The following is a 24,028-nucleotide window of genomic DNA, read 5'->3' on the forward strand; positions in this document are numbered from 1 at the left end:
GAAGGAAGGAAGGAAGGAAGGAAGGAAGGAAGGAAGGAAGGAAGGAAAGAAGGAAGGAAGGAAGGAAGGAAGGGAGAGAGGGAGGGAGGGAGTGAGGGAGGAAAAGAGGAAAGGAGAAAAGGAGGAAAGAGGGAAGGGAGGAAAGGAGGAAGGAAGGGAGGAAAGCAGATCAACATGCTGAAAGAGCTTGGAGGGTATGGAAGCAAGGGTACAAGTGAAGGGGCTAGTCTTGGCAAGGAGAAAGGTCACTTCTTTATCAGTCTCCTTTGCTAGATCTTCATCCAGGTCACATACACTAAAGTGGGTTGTCTAACAAGGCTCTGTCCTGGGCCATCTTCTCTCCTCCCTCTATATTATTTCACTTGAGTCCATCAAACTCCATGGATTCAATTATCATTTCTAATTGATTCTTCTCAGTTCTATTCATCAAGTTCTATTCTACCTCCTGACCTCCAGTGTAACAATGCTAATTGTTTCTTAGACATCTCAGAATGGATGCCCTGTAGACATCTTAAACTCAGCATGTCCAAAACCAAACTCATTAACTCTAGCCCCAAGTCCTTCCCTCTTTTTTACTTCTCTCTTCTTACTTACACAAGCTCTCAACCTGGCTGTCATGCTGAAATCCTAATTGTCTCTCACCCCTCCACCCTGTATCTAGTCTTTGTCAAGTCCTGTTGGTTCTATCTTTATAACATCTCTCTTACATGTCACCTTTCCGTTGATACTGCTAACATCCCAGTGTAGATCCTCATCACATAATAGCTAGACTACTGCCTTTTGGCTCACCTCCCTTCCTTAAGTCACTCATTTTTGCAGCACATCTTCCCCTCAACTGTGAAAATGATCTTTCTAAAGTACAGGCCTGACCACGAGACCTCCTTCCTTTCACAATAAACTTTGGTAGCTCCTTATCCCCTCCAGGATGGAACATAAAGTCCTCTATTTGGTATTCAAAGGCCTTTATCTATACCTAGCCCCTCCTAATTTTCCTGTTTTCTTATATCTTACTTACATCATGTAATACACAATCCAGGAACATTAGTTTCCTTTCTGTTCCTTGCACATGACTTTGGGAATTTTTATTGGCTAATCCCCAAGCATGAATTCTATCTTTCATCATTTCCATCTCCTGGCTTCACTATCTTCTTTCAATTCATGATTTTCCAGAAATGTATTTCTAGAAATCATAAATGAAAACTACATGAGACAAAATAGTTTATTGTCCCAGTTTTTTTGGAAAAGAAAACATGATAGAATAAATAAGTAGGGAAGAGAATAAATATAGCCTCAAACACCAAGATCTCTTGCAAAGTACAAGCAATCAAAATTTGTATGCCTTTGGACAGAAGTTCTAACTTCCTCCCTCTACAAGAAGCCTTTCCAATCACCCTTAGTGCAAGTGTATTAAGTGAATGGTCTCTCTTTTTTTAAGAAAATATGATATGAAGTCTGAGGAAGTAGGGATAAGGATGTTGTGAGAATTTTGAAGAATAAACAGAAAGCTTTGAACAGTCTCTGGGGAAAGTGAGATTGAGAATCAATTAGGGAGAAATAAAAGGATGGCAGTGATGAGCTCTAAATTAAGATTGGGTAACTTAAATATGACATATTTGCTAAGTGAAACCTGGAGGAAAAAGAAAAAGTTCCCTATAAATACATGCTCTTGTCAAAAGAATTGACAGTATATTGCATTCCTAAAGTTTAGCTAAATATTTCTAGGGACAGTTAGAGCAAGGCCGGTTCTGGAATGGAGGAAAGTAAAGGACATATCCACTCCATAACCCCCATCCTACCTTGATCCAGAGACTCAGAGTGTCCTGTGCAATCAGATGTTCAGGTGCTGCCTCTTCTTCAACTGTAACACTGTCTCAGCTTCTAGTGTGTGGTAGAAAGCCATATTGCCAGCTTCCTCCTCCAAAATACTTAGACTATAGAGATTATTCTGGAGAATTGGATGGACTAGGTTACCTGGGAACCCAAAATATCTTTAGATGTATTCTTATCCAACATAGTTCTTTACTTCCCTTATTTTTATCTATAAAATGAAGAGGTTGGACTAATTCCCAAGGTCACACTAAGCACTGTATCCCATTATCCCTCACTCCAGTGTAAGAATGGGTGCTAGAGTATATAAACATACTCTCCTTGACTTTTTCTAGGCCAGGCTGTACTTTTACAGGAGTAGAGTTGACTGAGCAACCTGGATTTCTAAGATCATAGTGTAGTATAGTCCCTGGAGCTCCTCTCCCAATCCCTATTTGTAATAACAGGTTAAGTCCCCAGAAGGAGGTGGTTAATTGATCCTTCATAGTTTTAGGGGACCCTGGGGATGCCTTAATAATGATATATCTCACAAGTGCCATCAGTGTGCTTCCCTCCTTTGATTATCAATTGATGTTAATTAACCCAACAGATTTATTTTGTTTTCAGAAACAGGTATTCAATAAGATGGAAAAGTAAGAAGAATTGGTACATAATAATTCTTTGACACACTTTCCCTCTAGTACATAAAGAATCAGAGAAAATTGGAATCAAGCTTGGAGCACATGTGTCAAAAGTGGCAGTTCATAGTTCCTGAATATACATTTGGTAATTTTAAAGATGTTTACCATAGCTGTGGTACAGCTTTAAGCTAGAATCTTTGTAGAATACTGCAGCTAATAGAAATGAGTACTTCACCTTCCATTTCCATTCATACAATTATCAGAGTACTGACTGAGAAGAACCTTAAACTGAACTTACCAAATAACTTTGTAACATCAATATCAAACAATCAATACTGCAGGCTGCTGGAATAAAGATATTCATATACCAAAGAAATTCAGTTTCTATCTCTCAAGACTAATTTTTAATACTCAAGGGAAAAATTAAAAATGATATTATGAAAAGTAAAAGTTATTGATTTGTACTTTCAAAATAACATATTCTGCAAACTGAACATATCAGTCAAAAAGGCTTTTATTCAACAGAGAAGAGTTTGCATTATTCCTTAAAACTCACACACACACACACACACACACACACACACAACCCTCTGTGGTAGATATTTACTAGCAAACTTATCAAATGAAAAATTTACAAAGTTAAATAGGTATAGTTAGCAACAAACATACTAACATATGGATTCAATGTTTTCATTCTTACAAAGCTGGACATACTCCTATCTGACTTTGGTTTGGAAAGGGTGGTTGTGGGTTTTTTGAGTGTCTTACCTGCAGAAGTGATTTCAGAAGAGTAAGGAAAGAGCATCGTGGGTGGGACTCAAAGAAAGGAATTGGAGTCAGGATCCACCAAAGCAGGGGGAATTACTCTGTGGACATCTTGATGTATTCCTGATGAAAAGAATATAATAGAGGCCTTAGAAAAGATTCCAATTGGGGGCTAGTTTTGGAGACTTTATCTGACTAGGAGTCATGTTTTTCTTTTTTTTTATTAATAAATTTATTTATTTTTAGTTTTCAACATTTACGTCCCTAAGATTTTGAGTTCCAAATTTTCGCCCCGCCTCTCACCTCCCCCCACCCCAAGATGGCATGCATTCTAAATAACCCTTCCCCTAGTCTGCCTTCCCTTCTATCTCCCCTCCCTTCTCTTATCCCCCCTTCCCCTTCTATTTTCCTGTAGGGCAGGATAGATTTCTGTACCCCATTTTCTGTATTTCTTATTTCCCAGTTACATGTGAAAACATTTTTTAACATGCGTTTTTAAAACTTTGGGTTCCAAATTTTCTCCCTTCCTCCCTCCCCACCTACCCTCATTGAAAAGGCAAGCAACTCAATACAGGTTATACATGTGCAGTTATGCAAAACACTTCCATAGTAGACATGCCATGAAAAACTAACTCTATTTCCCTTAATCCTATCCTGCCACCCCATTTATTCTATTATTTCTTTTGACCCTGTCCCTCCTCAGAAGTGTTTGCTTCTGATTACCTCCTTTCCCAATCTGCCTTCCTCTCTATCATCCCCCTACTCTCTTGTCCCCTTCTCCCCCCGCCCCATTTTCCTGTAGGGCAAGACAGATTTCCATACCCAATTGAGTGTGTATGTTATTCCCTCCTTAAGTCAAATCCTATGAGAATAAGATTCACTCATTCCCTCTCACTTTCCCCTGTTTCCCCTCCACTGTAAGAGCCTTTTCTTTTCTGTTTTTTTTTTGTGGGATAATTTACCCCATTCTACCTCTCCTTTTCTGCTTCTCCTAGTATAACCCTCTCTCTCTCCTTAATTTTATTCTAGGAGTCATGTTTTTCAAGACTGATAACCACTTATGTGAAGAAGAATCTGAATTCCTCAGAACATTCAGACAAGCTGATAGGTAGATGGGCTGACATACAGCACAGAATGAGGAGCAATGAAAAGAAACCACAAAGCAGTAAATTTGGGTTTAATATCAAGAAAAAAAGTCTTAAAATATATCTCTAAAAGTAGAATGAACTGCCTTGACAGACCATGAGCTCCACATCAATGGAAGCCTTCAAACAAAAACTAGAGGTCCATTTGTCAGGTATAAGGTAGAGATAAATGTTTTGTTTGCTTGTTTTTAAGATAAAAGTTTGGTTAGTATGGCCACAGGAGTCCTGCTCACCTCTAAAATTCTATGATTCTCTGAGTCTGAAATTGACATTTCTTGTAATCATCATGTCAACAAGCATTTATTAAGTGCTTATTTAGTGTCAGACACTCTGTTGAGCACTGGAGATACAAAGAAAGAGGAAAAATGATCAATCCCTTTCCTCAAGGAGCTCACAGTATAATGGGAAAAGGCAACATGCAACCGTTTATAGCCAACAAATGCACAGAATGAATTAGAGCTTATCTCAAATGGATGGCACTTATTGTTGTTCAGTTGTTCTCAACTCTACTTCACTCCCTGGACCATAATGTCCATAGGGTTGTTTTTTTTTTTTGACAAAGATACTGGAATGGTTTACCATTTCGTTCTCCAGTGGACTAAGGTAAACAGATGTTAAATAACTTGCCCAGTGTCTGATATAGGATTTGAACTCAGGTCTTCCTGATTCCAGGCACAGTTCTCTATCCATTGAGCCATCTGGTTGGCTCTAGCCATCCATGGCTCATGGATGGCACTAGCATATAGTAAAGAACTTTCACAAGAATTGAAGAGGTCAGAAGATTTTCTGAAACCTATCTAGAAATTTTAGTGGACTATGAGCTCAAAATGAATCAGTAGTGAGATAGCAGCCCAAAAAGATAATGTGAACTTCAACTACATTGAAAGATATAGCTTCCAAGAACAAGGAAATGGTAGTCCTTTTGTACTCTGCCATGGTTGGACTGCTTCTATAACATTGTGCTTACTTCTGGGAATCACAGCTTAAGAAAGAGCAGGAGAAAAATTTATATAATAACATCATTGTAAAAATGAAATTTTTTTAAAAAAGTAAGCATTCTGATCAATTCATTTACCATTTGTGATTCCTGAGTACTAATGATGAAGAATATTACTCACTTCCCCACCAAACTCAGTATGCAAGAGGAGACATACATTTTTGGACAGGTAGGCAACATGTACCAGGTAGATCAAAACACCATCACCATCACTACCACCACCTGAACCACTAGGCCACCAGAAGAAGCAGCCCAGGACCCAGAGCTCAAGAGGCCTAGAAATCTCAATGTCCCTCAGGCCACTAGTTTTGCTTCCATCCTGAGCCATCATGGAGGGAAGCAACCTCTCTGTGAAAGAGCCTGTCATACATGACACTATGATATCAAAAACTTAACAACTCCCAGTGATGGGTAGGTAAGTCCAAAAGGCTTTGAAAAATCAATGCTTCCCAGGTCAACAGTGCCACTACCAGCCTGGTCCCTACTGTCATCATCAAGGGGTGCAACCCTCGTCAACTGCCTTTACAATGCTGTAGCCAGCACTTTCTCATCAATCACAACTACTGAAAACCCAGAATTTTTTTTTTTGCCACAAAAGTCCTTAGTACTGTCATATGGTTCAACATTAGAAATACATGTGGTTTTATTAGTATAAGTGAACTTAAATAAGATGCATTGCCTCCTATATGTGCAATCTCCCTCTATTAGAAGATAACAACCTTGAGAACAGGGGTTTTCTTGCTTTTCTATTTTTATCCTTAAGATTTAGCAAAGTGCTTTGCACACAATAAGTAATAAACAAATATTATTTTTTCATTCACTAAATCATTATTGCAGCAACATGAAAAGTACAATAATATTAAAAGGCATATATTACTAATGATCATAGATCTAGAAATGAAAAAGACCTTTTTCTTCAGAATATTTTATTCTTCAGTCAGTCCCTCATCAGACTGTTTAGTCATGGAGCTCACAGTCTAATGGGAGAGACAATATGCCAAAGATTATGTACAAACAAGATATAGATCGGAGAGATTGACAGTAGCCTCAGGGGAAAGGCATTAAGATTAAAGAGGACTGGAAAACACTTCTTGCAAAAGATGGTATTTTAAGTGAGACTTTAAGGAAGACATGGAAGCCAGGAAGCAGAAATAAGGAGTGATAACATTCCAGGCATGGGTGACAGCCATTAAAAATGTTCATAGTTAGAAGATGGAGCATCCAATGTAAGGAAAATCAAAGAGGCCAACATCACTGAATCACAGAACATATGAAGGGGAGTAAGGCATAAGAAGTCTGGAAAGGTAAAGAGGGGCCAGGTTACAAAGGGCTTTAAAAGCCAAATAGAGGATTTTATATTTGATCTTAGTGAGAAAACTGAAACCCAGGGAAAATAAACAATTTGTCATATAGTGAGTGTCAGTGGAAAGATGTAAATCCAGGTCCTTTGACTCTAGAAATAGTGTTCTTTGTATTCTAAAATGTCAAATATCCCTGATAAGGATACACTTAGTATTTCATACTTCCACACCTCATCAAAACATGATGGAGATCCTAAGTTCTCTAATATTATTCCAGTGGAGTAAAACCCAAGGATTAAAATATGAGAACTGCAAATTGACAAGGATGGAAATCAACAGTGTTTTATAATAAACACTTCATCATTAAAGTCAGAAAAGCCTTATCACTTGGACTTTTACATCCCTAAATGTACTGAATGTGATTATAGAGATAGCAGAAATGGCACTGAAGAGAACAAAGATTAGAAGAGCAGATAGCAGTAGGCCTAGGGTACACAAAGGTGGTCTGTTCTGGAGGTAACACAGTTGAGAGAACACTCCGATATTAATTCTCCAAGTAGTTGAAGGAGAGAAAATGCTGAAATCATGGGGGAGGGAAATCTCAGATTTTATTCATTTGACCCCTAAAAGACTACTTAGAAGACAACTATCACATATGTGTATACATATAAATATGTGTGTATATGTGTGTATACACATATATATGTAAATTCCTAGTTTCTCTCCTATATATTTTATGAGAATAATCTAGACATCTTTAAAGAGGGTATTAGACAGGAACAGGCAGGCTTTCATGAGATATGGTCCACAGTAGACTACATTTTCACCATCACACAATTCATTGAAACGTAGAAAATGAAAGATTCCCACTGAGCATATTACTTATTGAATATGCAAAAAAAGGTTTATAAGACCAAAACATCTTAAAAAGGTTGTCTTCCAAGGTATCTGTTATGTATGTGTCAAAATTATGTAAAATTCCTTGAAAGCTCTAATAATAGATAACCTTGTTTGATAATCCAGTGATCATAAATATCAAGCAAAGGATAGATCAGAAAGATGCACGCTTTCCAGCAATGTTTCAAAATATAATGCAGGAAATACATAGCACAGTTCAAACAGTGTTTCCTTACAGATGGTAAGGTCTTCTAGATGCTTTTGTTTGTTACTGTCATTGGGCTGATTTCATTAAGTGCTGGAACATTGCAGAAATTCCAAATGAGACCCATAATCACTCAAAAGAGAATCTCCTAATCATTTGCATGAGAAAAAATAAGTAAAAGATTTCCTGTTTTCCAGACTATTCAACTAAATGTGAAACTTTAGAACTTGTACATGTATATCTATAAATATATCGATGGATCTCAAAGTCATCTATATCTATGCAAGCATACATAGAATGTATGTCCTCTGCAATTTCCCAGAGGGAACCCAGCTTGCCTTTCAGTTCAATTCTGTGTCCAAATCTTAATATATTTGTATTTATAGACTTTGTGTAAATTTTATCTACATATATATACTTCAATTCTGTTATCCTATGGTAAATGTCCAAGGGAAAAAATACCAAATAAAAAAGGCTCCATATACACCAAAATATTATTTTTGTAGTAACAAAGAAGTGGAATCAATAGGGATTCCCATTGATTGGGAAATGGCTAAACAAATATTGCTTCATGATATGATTCAGTAGCATTGTACTGTTAAAAATTAAGAATATGACAAATACATAGAAGAATGGGAAAACATACTAGCTGACATAAAGTAAGCAGAACCAGGAAAATAGTTTACACAATCACAAGAGTGTAAATGGAAAAAAGAAAAATTTAAAACAATGCTGTGAAATTATAATGGCTAATCTTTAATCCTATAGAAGAGATATAAGAAGGTACTCCCTTCCCTCATTTGCAGAGCTTAGGTACTCTGCAAGTGAAACACTACTGACAATGTTACGTTAGACTTATTTTTTTTTTAATGCCTTGGTTACTTTTGCTTTATTGCTTGTTTTCTCTCTGTTATAAATGATGACAGTGGTTTCAGGGAGAATACAATAGAAAATGTACATACTATAAAAACAAAAGATGTCACTAAAATTTATTTTTAAATTTTATCAATATATGGGTTGTATAGAGCCAAGATGCTGGAGTAAAGGCAGTACACAGCCAGGCTCTCCCCACATTCCTCTCCAAACAACTTTAAAATAAAACCTCAAATCTCAAATTCTGGAGCAGGAGAGCCAAGAAAAGGCCAGGATGAGACATTTTTGTAGCCCAACATAACTGAGGAAGTCAGAAGGAGAGATCTATGACAGTGAGGTGGGGGATGGCCTAAAGCTTACATGGCAGCAACACTACCAGTGGGCCTTGGTGGCAGCTGCAATAGCAGCAGCAGATTCAAGACCACTCAGGCCAGAGATGGCAAGGGGATAAGGCAACTGGTTATAAAGAGATTAGAGAACACCCCATGCTAGGTCCAAGACTAGGTGTTGTTTGGCAACTTCATTGCCCATACCAATGGCCAGGTCACTGTTCCAAAGTGGAGAAAAGCAGTTGCATTTCCAAAGCAACAGAGAACAAGGGAGTGGTTTCACTTTTTGTCACAAGGGAGCAGGGGCTGTAAGGAGTAATTGCACTTGTGGCTACAAGAGATCAGGGGACCTTCATGGGGAAGAACCAAAGCTCATCCTAGGACAGCAATGACCAAATCTCTCCCCATATCACACCATCTTGGAAGCACCAAAAATTAGTTCTGAAAACATAACTATTAAGAGTCTGAAACTTGTACAGTGCCCCAACCCCCAACTCCACCCTAGGAACAGAGCCCACTTTGAACATAAAATTTGAAGTCAAGAAATCAACTGCAAAAACAACTGCAAACAACAAGAGAACTTGATCATAAAAAGGTACTATGATGACAGGGAAGGTCAAGACACAAATTCAGAAGAAACAATGCCAAAACATCTATAAGCAAAGCCTTAAAGAAAAAATGTGGATTCAACACAAGCCCAAAAAGAATTCCCAGATGAATTAAAAATGATTTTAAAAATAAAATAAGAAAAGGGACAGAGAAAAAATTAGGAAGCGAAATGAGAGTAAGGCAATAAAATTGTAAAAAGACAATTAACAGCTTGGTAGAAGAGGCACAAAAATACTGAAGAAAATAATACTTTAAAAAGTTAGTCAAATGGTAAAAAGAGGTACAAAACTTCAACTATGAAAATAATTCTGTAAAAAGTAGAATTGACCAAATGGAAAAAAAAAGTGCAATATCTCACTGAAGCAAATAATTCCTTAAAAATTAGAATTAGGCAAGTGAAAGCTAATTATTCTATGAGACATGAAGAAACAATAAAGTCAAATGCATAAAAATAGAAAAAAAACATAAAATAATTCATCTGAAAAATAACTGAATGGCCAACAGAGTAAGGAGAGATGATTTAAAAATTATTGGAATATCTGAAAGACATGCTTTTTAAAAAAAAGAGCTTAGACATGATATTTCAAGAAATTGTCAAGGAAAACTGCCATTATATTCTGGAATCAGAGGACAAAATAGAAAATGAAAGAATCCACCAATTACCTCCTGAAAAAGATCCCAGAATGAAACCTCCCACTAATATTGTAGTCAAATTTCAGAGCTTCCAAAATAAAGAAAAAATATTTCAAGAAGTGAGAAAAAAACATTCAAATACCATGGAGGTACTATAAGGATCACACAAGATTTAGCATCTACCATATTAAAAGATCAGAAAGCTTGGGATATGGTATTCTAGAAGGGAAAGGACCTAAGATTACAAGTAAAAATAACCTAGTTAGCAAAACTGACTGTAATCATCCAGAGGAATAAATGGGTATTTAATGAATAAAGTATTTTCAAGCATTCCAGATAAAAAGACCATAGATGATCAGAAATTTTTACTTTCAAATACAAGACTGAAGAGAAGTATAAAAATGTAAATGTGAAAGAGAAATCATAAGGGACTCAATAAAATTAAACTGTTTGTATTCCAATAGGGAAAAAGGATGCATCTAACTCCTAGGAACTTTATCATTATTAGGGCAGTTAGAATGACTCTACATAGAGAGCACAGGAGGGAGTCAATTATGTTACAAAGTTAAGGAGATGATTAGAATTTTTAAATGTTTGATATGATATGCCCGTGGAAAAAAATTGAACAGCATTAGAAAGTAATATACCTTTTTCTCAATGGTACATGACACAAAAAATAAGGGCATAATGCCCTCTATTAGGGCATTAAAAACCTCAGAAACAAATGCAGACCACAATGTAATAAAAAGTACACTCCAAAAAGAGATAATGGAAGCAAGATTTAAAATTAATTGAAAACTAAATAATCTAATCCTAAAGCACAAATAATAAAAAACAATTAATAATTTCATTAAAAGAATGACAATGAAAAAAATATTAAAATTTGGGAGATGCAGCCAAAGCAGAACTTAGGAGAAATTTTTTATATCTAAATGTATACTTCAATAAAAGAGAGAAAGAACAGATCAATAAATTGGACATGCAACTAAAAAAAACTAGAAAAAGAACAAATTTTAAAATTCTTAATTAAACACCAGAACAAAAATCTTGAAAATCAAAAGAGAGAGAAATAAAATGGAAAGTAAAAACAAACATTAAATTAACAAATAAAACCAGTAGTTTTTTATGAAAAAGTTAAATACACAAATCATTAGCTAATTTTATTTTTTAAAAAAAGAAATAAGAAAACCAAATTGCCAATATCAAAAGTGAAAAGAGTGATTACACTACCAATGAAAATTAAATTAAAGCAATTATTAGAAGTTATTTTGTTCAATTATAAATCAGTAAAGCTGATAATCTAAGTGAAATGGAAGAATATTTATAAAAACATAAGTTGCCCAGATTAACAGAAAAGGAAATATAATACTTAAATAAACCTGTCTTAGAAAAAGAAATTGAACAAGCCATAAGTGAGCTCCCTAAAAAAAAATCCAGAACTGGTTAAATTATGGGAGAATTCTATAAAACATTTAAGGATGATTAATCCCAATACTGTATAAACTATTTGGGAAAAAATGGTAATGGAAGAGTTCTATCAAAGTCTTCCTGTAACATATATAGTTTTTATACTTAAACCAAGGAGATGGAAAAAAAAAACTATAGACCAATTTCCCCAATGACTATTGATGCGAAATTTTTAAATAAAATGCAAGCAAGGGGAATACAGCAATATATCACAAAGATCATATACTATGACCAGGTGGGATTTTCCCAGGAAGTGGAGTAATACAGTATTAAGAAAACTATTGGCATAATTAACCTTATCCATAAAAAAAACTAAAAATCATGTGATTATATCAATAGATGTAGAAAATGTTTTTGACAGAACACAACACTTATTCTTATTAAAAACACCAGAAAGCACAGGAGAAATGGAGCCTTTCTTAAAATGATAAGTGATATCTACCTAAAACCAAGAGCATTTTCTGTAATGGGGACAAACTAGAAACCTTCTCAATAAGATCAGGGATGAAGCAAGGGTGCCTGTTCTCACCATTGTTATTCAATATTGTATTAGAAATGCTAATTATAACAATAAGACAAGAAAAATAAATTGAAGGAATGAAAATAGGCAATGAGGAAACAAAACTCTCATTTTTTGCAGATGATATGATCCTATACCTAAAGAACCCTAAAGAATCAACTAAAAAATTAATTGAAACAATTAACAAACAACTTTAGCAAAGTTGTAGGATGTAAAATAAACCCACACAACTCATCAGCATTTCTACATACTGATGACAAAATCCAGCAGGAAGATAGAAAGAGGAAAACCATTTAAAACAACTTCAGACAATACAAAATACTTGGGAGTCTACCTGCCAAGAGAAATCTAGGGATCATTTGAACAGAATTATAAAGCACTTTTTATACAATAAAGACACACTAAACAATTGGAGAAATATTACATTCTCATGGGTAGGCTGAACCAATATAATAAAATGATAATTCTACTTAAATTCATTTACTTATTCCCTGTAATCCCAAACTACCAAAATATTTTATATATTAGAAAAAATAATAACAAAATTTGTTTGAAAGAATAAAAGGTCAAGAATATCAAGAATCAATGAAAAAAATGTGAAGGAAGACAGCCTAGCAGTACCATATTTCAATTCCTATTACAAAGTAGTAATCATCAAAATAACCTGATACTGGCCAAGAAATATAGTGGCAAATCAGTGTAATAGCTTAGGTACACAATACATAGTAGTAAATGACTGGAATAATTTAGTGTTTGACAAACCCAAAAATCCAAGTTTGGGGGACAAGAATTCACCATTTGACAAAAATTGCTAGGAAAACTAGAAAGCAGTTTGGCATAAAGTAGGCATAGACCAACATTCCACACTGCATGCCAAGATAAGATAAGAATGGGTTAATGATTTAGACATAAAAGGTGATATCATAAGTAAATTAGCAGAGCATGGAAAAATTTATGTGTCAGGTATACGGATAAGGGAAGAGTTTATGACCAAACAAGAGATAGAGAGGATTACAGGAAGTAAAAAGGATAATTTTGCTTACATGAAAATAAAAGGGGTTTGCCCAAACAAAACTAATGCAGCCAGGATTAGAAGGAAAGCAGGAAACTAGGGGGAAATTATTACACCAAATTTCTCTGATAAAGATCTCATTTCTCAAATATATAGGAAACTGAGCCAAAGTTATAAAAATAAGAACCATTTCCTAATTGATAAATGGTCAAAGGATATGAACAAGCAGTTTTCAGAGGAAGAAATCAAAGCTATCAATAGTTACATTAAAAATTGTCTAAATCACTATTGATTAAATAAATGCAAATTAATCTGAGGTACCACCTCTAACCTTTCAGATTGGCTAACATGACAGAAAAGGAAATGATAAATGCTGAAGAGAATACTGAAAAATTGGAAAACTAATACACTGTGGGTGGCATTATAAACTGGTCCAACAATTCTGGAGAACAATTTGAAACTATGCTCAAAGGGCTATTAAACTGTGCATACTCTTTGACCCAGCTATATCACTACTAGGTCTATATTCCAATAAGATAAAAGGAAAAGGAAAAAAATCTATATGTAAAAAAATGTAGCAACTCTTTGTGGTGGCAAAGAATTGGAAACTAAAGGGATACCCATCAATCAGGGAATAACTGAACAATATGTGGTATATGATTGTGATGGAATACTATTGTACTATCAGAAATGATAAGCAAGATGGTTTCAGAAAAGCCTGGGAACACCTATATGAACTAATGCAAAGTGAAGTGAGTACAACCAGGAAAACATTGTACACAGTAACAGCAATAATGTAGTGATGATCAAGAGTGAAAAAAGCTACTTTGATCAATAAAATGATCCAAGACATTTCCAAAGGATCCATGATTTTTTAAAAAGGCTATTCATCTATCAAGAGGGAGGACTGATAAACTCTGAGTGAAGATGATTTTTTTTTACTTTCTACATTTTTCTTGCTTTTTTGAAATACAACTAACATGAAAATGTTTTATATGGCTTCACATGTATAATTGATATCATATTGCTTACCTTCACAAAGGTTAAGTGTGGAAAGAGAGGGGCGGAGAGAATTTGGAACTCAAATTTTTTAAATGAGTGTTAAAACAAGTTTTAAAAATGTAACTGAGTAATGTTCAACAAAATAAAAGTACAATAAAACATCACACATGGAGAAAGACTAATAGATAGCCCATGTGCTCAAATGATATACTTGCAATGTCTGGAGAAAGTGAGAAAGGACCCCAGCACATTAGGTAGATATCTCTTTATTGAATTCATAGTAGAACATGGTCCAGAGTTATTTAACATGGCGGGCATAGGTGGTTTAGGATCTGAATTGTCAGTTATACAATCTGCATGCTTGAGGTTACAAATCAGACAATCATAGATTTAGGACCAAAATTGGCTTTAGGGGTCATTTTGTCCAACACTCTCATTTTATAGATGTAGATACCAAAATTGAGTGGCATATTCAAGGTCACATAAGAGCAGAGCCAGTATTTGAATCAAGGACCTCTAATTCCAAATCTGGCATATTTTTTCCCACAACATGGTAAACAATCCAATCAGTATTTGATTACAGTACTTTTACGTTTACAATATGTTTGTCATATCATATAGAATGAAGAAAGCAGAATAAGAATCATATCACACAAACTCTAATAACTAGCAACAATAATAGTTAATACATATATTAAAAATTATAAATAGCTTAGATTTTAGGGATTGTGCACGATTTCATTTTCATTTTATTATTTGAATATTTTTCATGGTTAGTAAAGTTATAATTTTTAAACCACAACCACTGCCACCCCTAAAGAATGGAATCACCAGAATTAAAGACAAAATTTACCTACTTCAAAACCACCTTTGTATCTAGCCTTGACCTTCAGATTCTCCTAGAGACAGAATCCTTCTCCTTCCCTTCTCTAGTGACCTCCAAACCACTGTAGCCTTTTTGTGAATTAAAATAAATTTGGTAGTGAAGGCTGACATAACCAAAGAGAAATGACATTCTGGACAGCTGCTTCTTAGTGACATGCCACAACTAGCTATGTACAAAACATACATGGTATATACAGATGTATTTTGTACTCTGGGCAAGTATATCCAAAAGCTATCATTCCAGGCATGAAGATGACCTATATAAATGCACTGAGGTGAGAGATAGCATGCTGAGTTCAAATAGTCTGGTTTGGCTAGAAAATAAAGAATGTGAAAGGAATGTCCATGGAACAATGAGATTAGCCTGACTAGAATGGAAAGCTTATGTTCAAGAGTAATGGGAAATAAAATTGGATAGGTTTAAAGATGAAAGACAATACTGTAGATGTTTTATTACTCTGGTTAAGGCATGGATATGCGAAGCTGGCTTTCATGCACATTTGTCAGACTTCCTCTCCTCAACTGACTTTCCAAATTCTCATTTGGATAAAACTCAAAAGCCTTATTTTGCTAGGCACTCTTTTCCTTTAATTTTTAAAGTCAGATATTCTTTATGGTAAAGATAATCCACATTTTTCTGGCTCATTTCTACACAAGCTATTAGCAGCAAGTTGAAGACAACTTAAAATGAAAAATATGTGGATTCTTTTCTTTTAAAATATATTCTATTTTTTTCTGAGACATAATAGACTTAAATACTAAATCAAATTTTCTCTTTTTCTTATAGCAAAGCTATAGTCATAAATCTATATTAAAAGTAATTTATGAACATTCCTTCAATGAGATCTATCAGGGTAATGTCAACTGGTGCAGGGTAAAGTGCAGTGGATTAAGGTGCAGTTCTGAGCTTTGTAGTTTAGTAGCTGTGTGATCTTGTGCAAATCATGTAATCTTTCTGGGCCTCAGTTTTCCCATCTGTAAAATGAAAACAGCAGACTAGATAACTTCCCAGGACCCTTTCATATCTATATCATGGAATGACTCCAGTCTAGCAGATTAGGGATGGAGCTCTCCTGATTACTCCCATTACACTATAAATCTATGAAAAAGGAATCATGAAATATCATGGCATAGTGGGTAGAGTTCTAGACTTGAAGTCAGGAAGACCTGGGATCAAATACTACTTTAGACATCTCTCTGGGCTTTAGTTTCCTCATCTATAAAATGAGAATTTTAAAGTAGATTCCAAAGATCCTTCAAGCTCTGTATCAGGGGTGCCCCTAGTCTGTTAAATCAAGGCATTTCCCCAATTATCTTGTTAAATCACAATTCTCTGAAAAGGAAAAATGAAGCAGCAATGTATAGTGGGTAGAGTGCTGGACTTGAAGTCAGAAAGACTTGGGTTCAAATCCCAACTCCAAAACTTAGTAGCTGTGTGACCCTAGATAAATCATTCAATCGCTTTGGGCCTCAGTTTCTTCACCTATAAAACAAATGGATTGGATGTGATGTTCTCTGAGGTTTTTTGTAGCTCTAAATTTATGATCCTATGAAACATCTGTTCAGTGTGAATAGCAACAGTATGGGTTTAAGAACATGGTGATATTTCTGCAAATCAGAAGTTAGAGTGAGCCAGATGCCCTATCTGGTGAGGGTTTTTTTTTTCAGGCTAATTCTGGGTAGTGGAAAAATGTTAAAGAGAAATTTTCCATTCATCTAACATACTTCACTGCTCAGAAATACGAACCACCTGTAACCAGAGCCCCAAGGGATTAACAAAAGCAGTGCAGATTACCCATTAATGGACTGGACCCCCTTCTGTTTGAAATACAGCGCTGGCTTTTTCCCCCCTCTGAACATTTCATGATCTCCTACACTAATTATTTGGAATTCATTTGTAATAAATGCCGTATGTTCCCCTACTAAGGCATGCATGTTCAATAACATTGCCCCTTTTCTGTGGCAATGTGAGCACCACAATAGAATTCCAAATGAAGAAAAGATAAACTTTGGGTTGAGTTGTGTTTATTTTAGAAAAAGAGAGGAAATAAAAGTGTTTATTTGGCGTCGGCAGGATGGTCATTGCGTTTTCGTCGGTGCACCTTTCATTTTCTCCTTCAATTCAGACAGGAAGTAAATTTAGAGGTTGTTCTTGGGACCGCTTAAATTATCTTTGGATGAGCTGGACAAAAGTTTAAATGATTTGTTAACAATAACCATTTCTGTTATTTACATAGTGAAAATATGTGTATTTGATCCAGTATTTCAGGGAAACTATGAAGCTTGGACCTTTAAGCTATAGCATGATGCCAGTGTTTGCACAAACCTACAGGATGAGGTTGTTTCTGAGGAATAACTGGACTCTCTTCACTATATGATAGCTACTCCATCAGTTTTATACATGGAAAGTGAAATAGTAAATTTCTGTTACTATAAACTGCTGACAGCAATGTTTTGGTTCCCCTTACCCCCAACATACAAATACAAGTTGTTCTGGACTATGATGTTAGAATTCCCCTCTCTCTCTACCATCCCCACTTTCAGTCACAGCTACTGTGTCATCTATCAGAATTATCTCTTGTAACTACATATTTCTTCAATGACATTTCAAGACTTACCTACAGAAGTACATTCTCAACTATATTTATCTGCTGAAGTTTGCTCATTTAAAAATTATGAAGGAAATAGATACTATTCACCCCACTATGTTGGTATCAATAATCATGGGACATAACTCTAGAACTGGAAGAGTCCCCAGAGGCCACCTTGTTCAACTTCTTCATTTTACAGGTGAGGAAACTGAGACCTACAGAGATTAAGTGACTTGCTCAAGTTCACACAGAAAGTAGTTGTCAAAAAAGGAATTTGAACTCAGGTCTTTTGGTTTCAAAGACAGTGTTCTTTGTATTGTCTTACACTTTCTCTATATCATAGGCTCTTTGCTGGCCATCAAAATACTTGGGTTCTACCCTAATAGCCCACTTATTATCCACATGACCATGGATGCATCTCTCAATTCTGCTAAGCTTCAGTTTCCCCATCTTTAGACTTCTCACATAAATATTTCAAAAGAGTTGTGATTTTAGTCACTAGTACCTTTCCAGATGCAGATCACAACCTTCTGTGGCTTGGTTGATGGTGTCATGAAACTGAAAATTTCATCACACAGTGGCCAACCTTCTGCTGATGAACCCCTCTGAACATAGCTTGGCTGATCTCAGATAACAGTAAATTGCCTGGCCATATGGGAAGGTTTTTCATTTTTATTCATACAATGAGGTCTCAGGGTAGGGTTAGTGGACATTTTATCTGTAAACTGAGAAAAAAATAGTGTCTTCTCTGTACTTTATGTCCTTTTTTGAAGATCAAATTATCTTCACATCAGGAAAGTTATATGATAAAGTATATTAAGTACTGGACTTGAAGTCAGGAAATATTAGTTCAAATTCTGTCCCAGACACTTACTAGCTATATGATTCAGCAATTTTTCTTTTTCATTTATCTCAGATTCTATTTCCACTTAGGTAAAATGCAATTGATAGTATCTCATTTATAAAGTTATTATAAGGGTCAAACAAGACCCATGTTCATATATACATGTATGAGTGTGTATCTATATAAAGACAGATGCACACATACATATACTATATAGACACATATTCCTACATATTCATATATATATGTGTGTGCATGTATATCTATATATACCCACATATGTATGTATATTAGCAAAGACAGCTAGATGGTACAGTGGATAGAGTGCTGGGCTTGGGGTCAGAAGAACCCGAGATTAAATTTGGCCTTGGACATTTACTAGCAAGTCTTACATAGGCAAATCACTTAACTCTGTTTTCCTCAGTTTCCTCATCTATAAAATGAGTTGGAGAAGGAAATGGCAAACCACTCTAGTATCTTTGCCAAGATTAAAGATTAATTAAATTAATTAAAGACCAAAGATTAATTAAAAGTCAAATGCATGATGAATCTGAGGTGTTTCTGGCAGTGCTTGTTTGTATTGAATCACTCCACTGCAGCCTTGGTTATGAAAACAAAGCATGTATACTTTGCACTTCACTTGCTGTCATGCCACACAAGGTCAACAAACACTGACAAAATGTGAAAAGGGATCATGAATGGAAACAGTTTAAGAAGACCTGGACTAAACAAACAATGTATGTTAACTATTATTATTAAATAAGTGAAAACGTTCTGCAAACTCTCATGCTCTGTACAAATATATGGGATCCTGATTTCCTTTAATGGTACCACTGATCTTTCATTCTGCCAGGCTTGTAACCTCAAAGTCATCTTTGACTATTCTCTTTCCCACACCTCACATCCAATCAAATGTGAAGTCTTATAACTCTTACTACTACAGACTTGCACATCCATCCTTTCTTCTAGATTCTCATTGAAACCACCCTAGCTTAGACTTTCTCATATAGAGTATGACCGTAGTTTCCTAAATGGTCTTATCTTGTTTTCAAATACCACTTCTATTGAACAAGCAATCTTGACCCTGGCATTTGAGATAACCCAAAATCTGTCTACAATTACCTCTCTAGTCTCTTACTACTCCCCTTCACTTATTCTACATTTCAATCAATTGTATTACCTTCTATATCTTATTTTTATCCTGCCTATTCTTATATCACTATATATTTACTCATGTTTACCCTCATGCCCACAATGAATTCATACTTTTCCCGCTCTTCAGTTCAGGTGAGGTCTCTTCTTTCCTACACACCTCAAATCAGGTACCACCTCCACCATAAAGTTTTCCCTGAATTCCCTTTCCACCCATACCAACACCCAGGTAATGGTGAGCTCTTCTTTCTCAGATTTCTCATAGTACTTTGCCTGGATATCTCCTTTGTAAATTATTTCACTATCCTTTGTAACATAAATAAGTTTTGTACTTTTTCATCCTCCCACTAGATTGTACTTGTATTTCCAACTTTTTACTGGAATAATTAATTATTACTCATCTATCAGTTTTCATTCCATTAGAGATCATGAGACCATTTCTCTACAAAACAAATTTTGCAAAATGGTGATTTTGATGACACAAAATGAACCTTAAGAAAACAAATGGATATTTTCCTTCAAAAACATCTAGAAGTAATGAACTCCCCTTTTAACAAGTGAAATTCTCAGCCATATGTTGCATATTATACAAAGTATTCAGGAAATTTACCCAAAATGTTGTCACAAAAAATATTTCTTTCTTTATACAGGTTCATATCTGAAGGTGAGTTAATAAAATGAAACAATCACTGTACTAGCTCCTGATGGAGGAGTACAGAATTTAGTTACTCAAACTTTTTTCATCATTTTAATACAAAATACTGTAATCATATTAGTGATTAATGTCACTAACTTTGATGAAGGCATCAGGGAGTACATATTAAATTGATATACTGACCTTACTTTTTAAGTCATTTTTGCATAATTTTATGTGTAATTCTTGGTGTTGACATGAAAGGAAGACAATATTTCCCCCACATTTCTCTACATTTCTCCTATCCACACTTCTGCCACTCTTATTTCCTGTCATTTTTATACCAGAAAGGATACATCCTGGTATTGAAAGATCCTGGCAGAATGTCTAAAAGCACATTCTTTCTCCATATGATCTTATTTCCAGGAGTATTCCTGAGTCAGTACTATAAAATTCAGTCCCTTTTTCTTGTTTTAACCATACTCAGTCTTCCCCCCGCTTCCACCCAAACTAACTGACCACATACATTCCTGGAATATGAGCAGAGTACTTAAATTTAGAGCAAACACTTTCAGAAAAACTATAAACTTACATAATCATTTTCATACACTTACCTACCTTACTTAGATACTTCAGAATGCCAATGTTTCAGTGGATCTGGAATCCACTGAGATCTGGAGCAGGGGGGAGGGAGTACTCCTTCAAATAGTACAGATCACCTTCTATCCATTACTTTTTATCATGTGTGACTTTTGTCAATGTCTTTCTGTAAAACTTACGCAGGGCATCCACCCAATGTGCTGGGGGGCCTTCTCAGTCTCTTGATATTATGTAGGGACCTCTTCCATGATAGTCCTACTCGAATGGCCTTATTATGGTGAAAAAATGGCATTGGGATCTTGAAAGCTCTGCTGGAGGATTGTAAACTCTTACAAGTTCTACCATGTTAGCTGGTGTTCAAGTAGAGGTCCAGCAAGGCTTACTAGAAGCACCAATGTGGTATAGGGGATAGAATGATAGATTTTGATTCAGGAAATGAGTTCATTCCTACCTCAGTAATTTACTAGGTATGTAAACATAGGACAGTTAATTAATCTTTCTTACCTCAATTTCTTCCTGTTAAGTATTCATGTGATAAGTGCGCTAAATGTTTTACAAATATTATTTTATTTGATCCTCACAAAAATACTGGGAAGTAGGTGCTAGTATTAGCTCATTTTTATAGTTGAGGAAACTGAGACAAATAGAAAAGTGACTTGACCAATGGTCACACAGCTAGTAAGACTCTAAGAAATGATACGGTTATAAAACCCATGGATATATACATAAATACAAACACACAAAATATAGGTACCAAGCACAGTTAAGTAGAGATTTTAAAACAATAAATAGGGAAACTAAATGTTACATACATCAGTGTGACTTGGTGGGATGACACCAATGACTGACTTTAGAATTTGGCATTGGAAGGGCATTCTTTATCCAAGAAGAATGAGATGCTAAAAGGATGGGAACAGTATAGCATTGTATATTACAGATACATTCATGGAAGAAAATTCAAAGAAACAGAGAGGAAATGTAGTATAAAGCAGAAGTGTATAATATGTTGCCCATAGGCCATGTGCAGCCTATGACATTCCCCAGTTCAGCCAAACAAGATTAAAATGTAACTGAGAATTTTTACATAAATAAAAATACAATAAAAATGGATAATGTTAATATTTGGTTTTCTAAGTCAATATGAGGCCCAAGGGATCATATTATATATGGTTTAGTGGCCCCTGTTTCTATTTGACACTATTGGTGCAGAGCAGTTAAGGGAAGATGAAGAATTGTTGGCTAAAAGATAAATGCATGGATAGCAGGATTTAAAACTGGTGAATAGCCAGATGCAAAGAATAATCATTTATGCCTCAATATCAGCTCAGAAATTAGATTCTCAGTGGAGTGCTCCAGGGATCTGTCCTTGGTCCCATTTTACTTGACTTTTTTTTTTCTTAATCCAGTTATTAAGATAAAGGCATAGATTCTATGCTTATTAAATTTTCAGAGGTCATAAACCAGGGCAGGATAGCTAACACAGTGTATGACAGAGTCAGGATATTAAAAGACCTTGATAGTCTGAACACTGGAAGATATATAAGACTTATTCTTGGGTTCAAAAAATCAACTTCCACAGAACAAGATGATGGAGGTATAGTTTATGTGAAAAAAAAGATATGGAAGTTCTAGTGGATAGCAAGGTCAACATGAGACAACAGCATAACCTGGCAGCCCCCAAATACTAAAATAGTCTTAGGCTACATGAAGAAATATTTAGTATTCAGGAGTAAAGAAGTAATAGCTGCTGGTGATCTGCCCTGTTCAGAACACAACTTTAGCACTGGCATAGGAGTTGTATTTTATGTGGCTAATGAGCGAGAAGATAAAGAGTTGTCATTGGAGATGAGCAATTGGATTGCCAGTGCCTTAACATTTCCAAGGTTGTGGTTGCCCCCTGCCAGGCTGCAACTAGATCTTTTTCCCTTGCATTCCTTTTACCTTGACCCCCTTACTTCCCTTCTCCTTGGTGGCCCATCCATCATTTATACACTAAGCAAATGCTCTAGCAGAAGGTATACTAGATTGACTCATTGAATAAGGCATAAAGCTTTGCCTCCCAATTGGAATATAAAAAGGCCTAGCACAGGGGAAAATAATTCAAAGTACTAGTTTTCTTTCTGCCATATTGACTCTGCAGGAAGAGCTAGGTAATATTTTATTTTAACTACATGTCCTTTCAAAGTGTATTCTTTTAAAAAGTGTTTTAAGTGGATTTTATAATCTATGACTACTAATTGCATTTTGAACATTGAACCTGGGAACCTAAACTAATTTACACTTGGACCACAATAAGCACTGTTTAATGTTCAGTTCTGAATGTAATGTTTTAGGAAGGTCAAAAGTAAGATGGAGAAAGTCTCAAGGAAAATACCAGGATGCCAGTAGGCTTGAGATGAATGAAAAGAACTGGAAATGTATAGCATAGAGAAGAGAAATCTTCATGGTGGAAGTTGTTGGAGGAAATAAAAGCATATATGCAGACCTCTCTACCAATCCACCACACTAAGAAAGTTATCATCCAGAAAACTGCCATACACACAAGGAATCATTGCAGGGTAACTCATCTTGTTAAAATTAAAAATTTATTATTCAAAATTCATCAAACTAATTATGTGTAAAAAAGAAATTGATATGAACTTCCAATAATTTAAATATCTAAAGTTATTGAAGCCTAAAGCTGCTGAGATAGACTGTACTTTGAATTTGAGACCAATCAATCAGTTAATAAACATTTATTAAGCAACTACTAAGTATCAGGCTCTCAATTTAGGGGATTGAAAGGCAAAACACAGCCCCTGCGATTGAAGAGCTTACAATATAATATGGGAAACAACACGAAACAATTATGCATAAACAAGCTATATAGAATGAATAGGAAATAATCAACAGAGAGAAGTCATGAAAATTAAGGATTGGGAAAGGCTACTTGTAGAAGGTAGGATTTTAGATGAGATTTGAAGGACATCAGGAGATGGAGATGAAGAGGGAGAGAATTCCAGGCATCACTGCCAACAACTGAAAAGGCCCAGAATTGGAAGATGGAGTCTTGTTCAAGGAACAGCAAGAAGACCAGGATTAACCATTAAGATTTTTATAAATTTTTCCTCTTTTATATTA

At 35.3% G+C, this 24,028-nt stretch overlaps 1 long non-coding RNA gene across 1 annotated transcript in view; it reads right to left on the reverse strand.

Annotated features, from left to right (window-relative positions):
• LOC114033084 overlaps positions 1–24,028 on the reverse strand; it is a 40,071-nt gene that overhangs the window by 13,899 nt on the left and 2,144 nt on the right. The window contains exons 2-3 of the long non-coding RNA XR_003567918.1: positions 3,216–3,335; positions 1,797–1,971 (exon numbers count right to left, since the gene is read on the reverse strand). This is a non-coding gene — a long non-coding RNA (uncharacterized LOC114033084). The remainder of the gene's footprint in view (positions 1–1,796; positions 1,972–3,215; positions 3,336–24,028) is intronic.

The sequence above is a fragment of the Vombatus ursinus genome, unplaced genomic scaffold (genome assembly GCF_900497805.2).
Source record: "Vombatus ursinus unplaced genomic scaffold, bare-nosed wombat genome assembly UNPS02006779.1, whole genome shotgun sequence".
NCBI lineage: Eukaryota > Metazoa > Chordata > Mammalia > Diprotodontia > Vombatidae > Vombatus > Vombatus ursinus.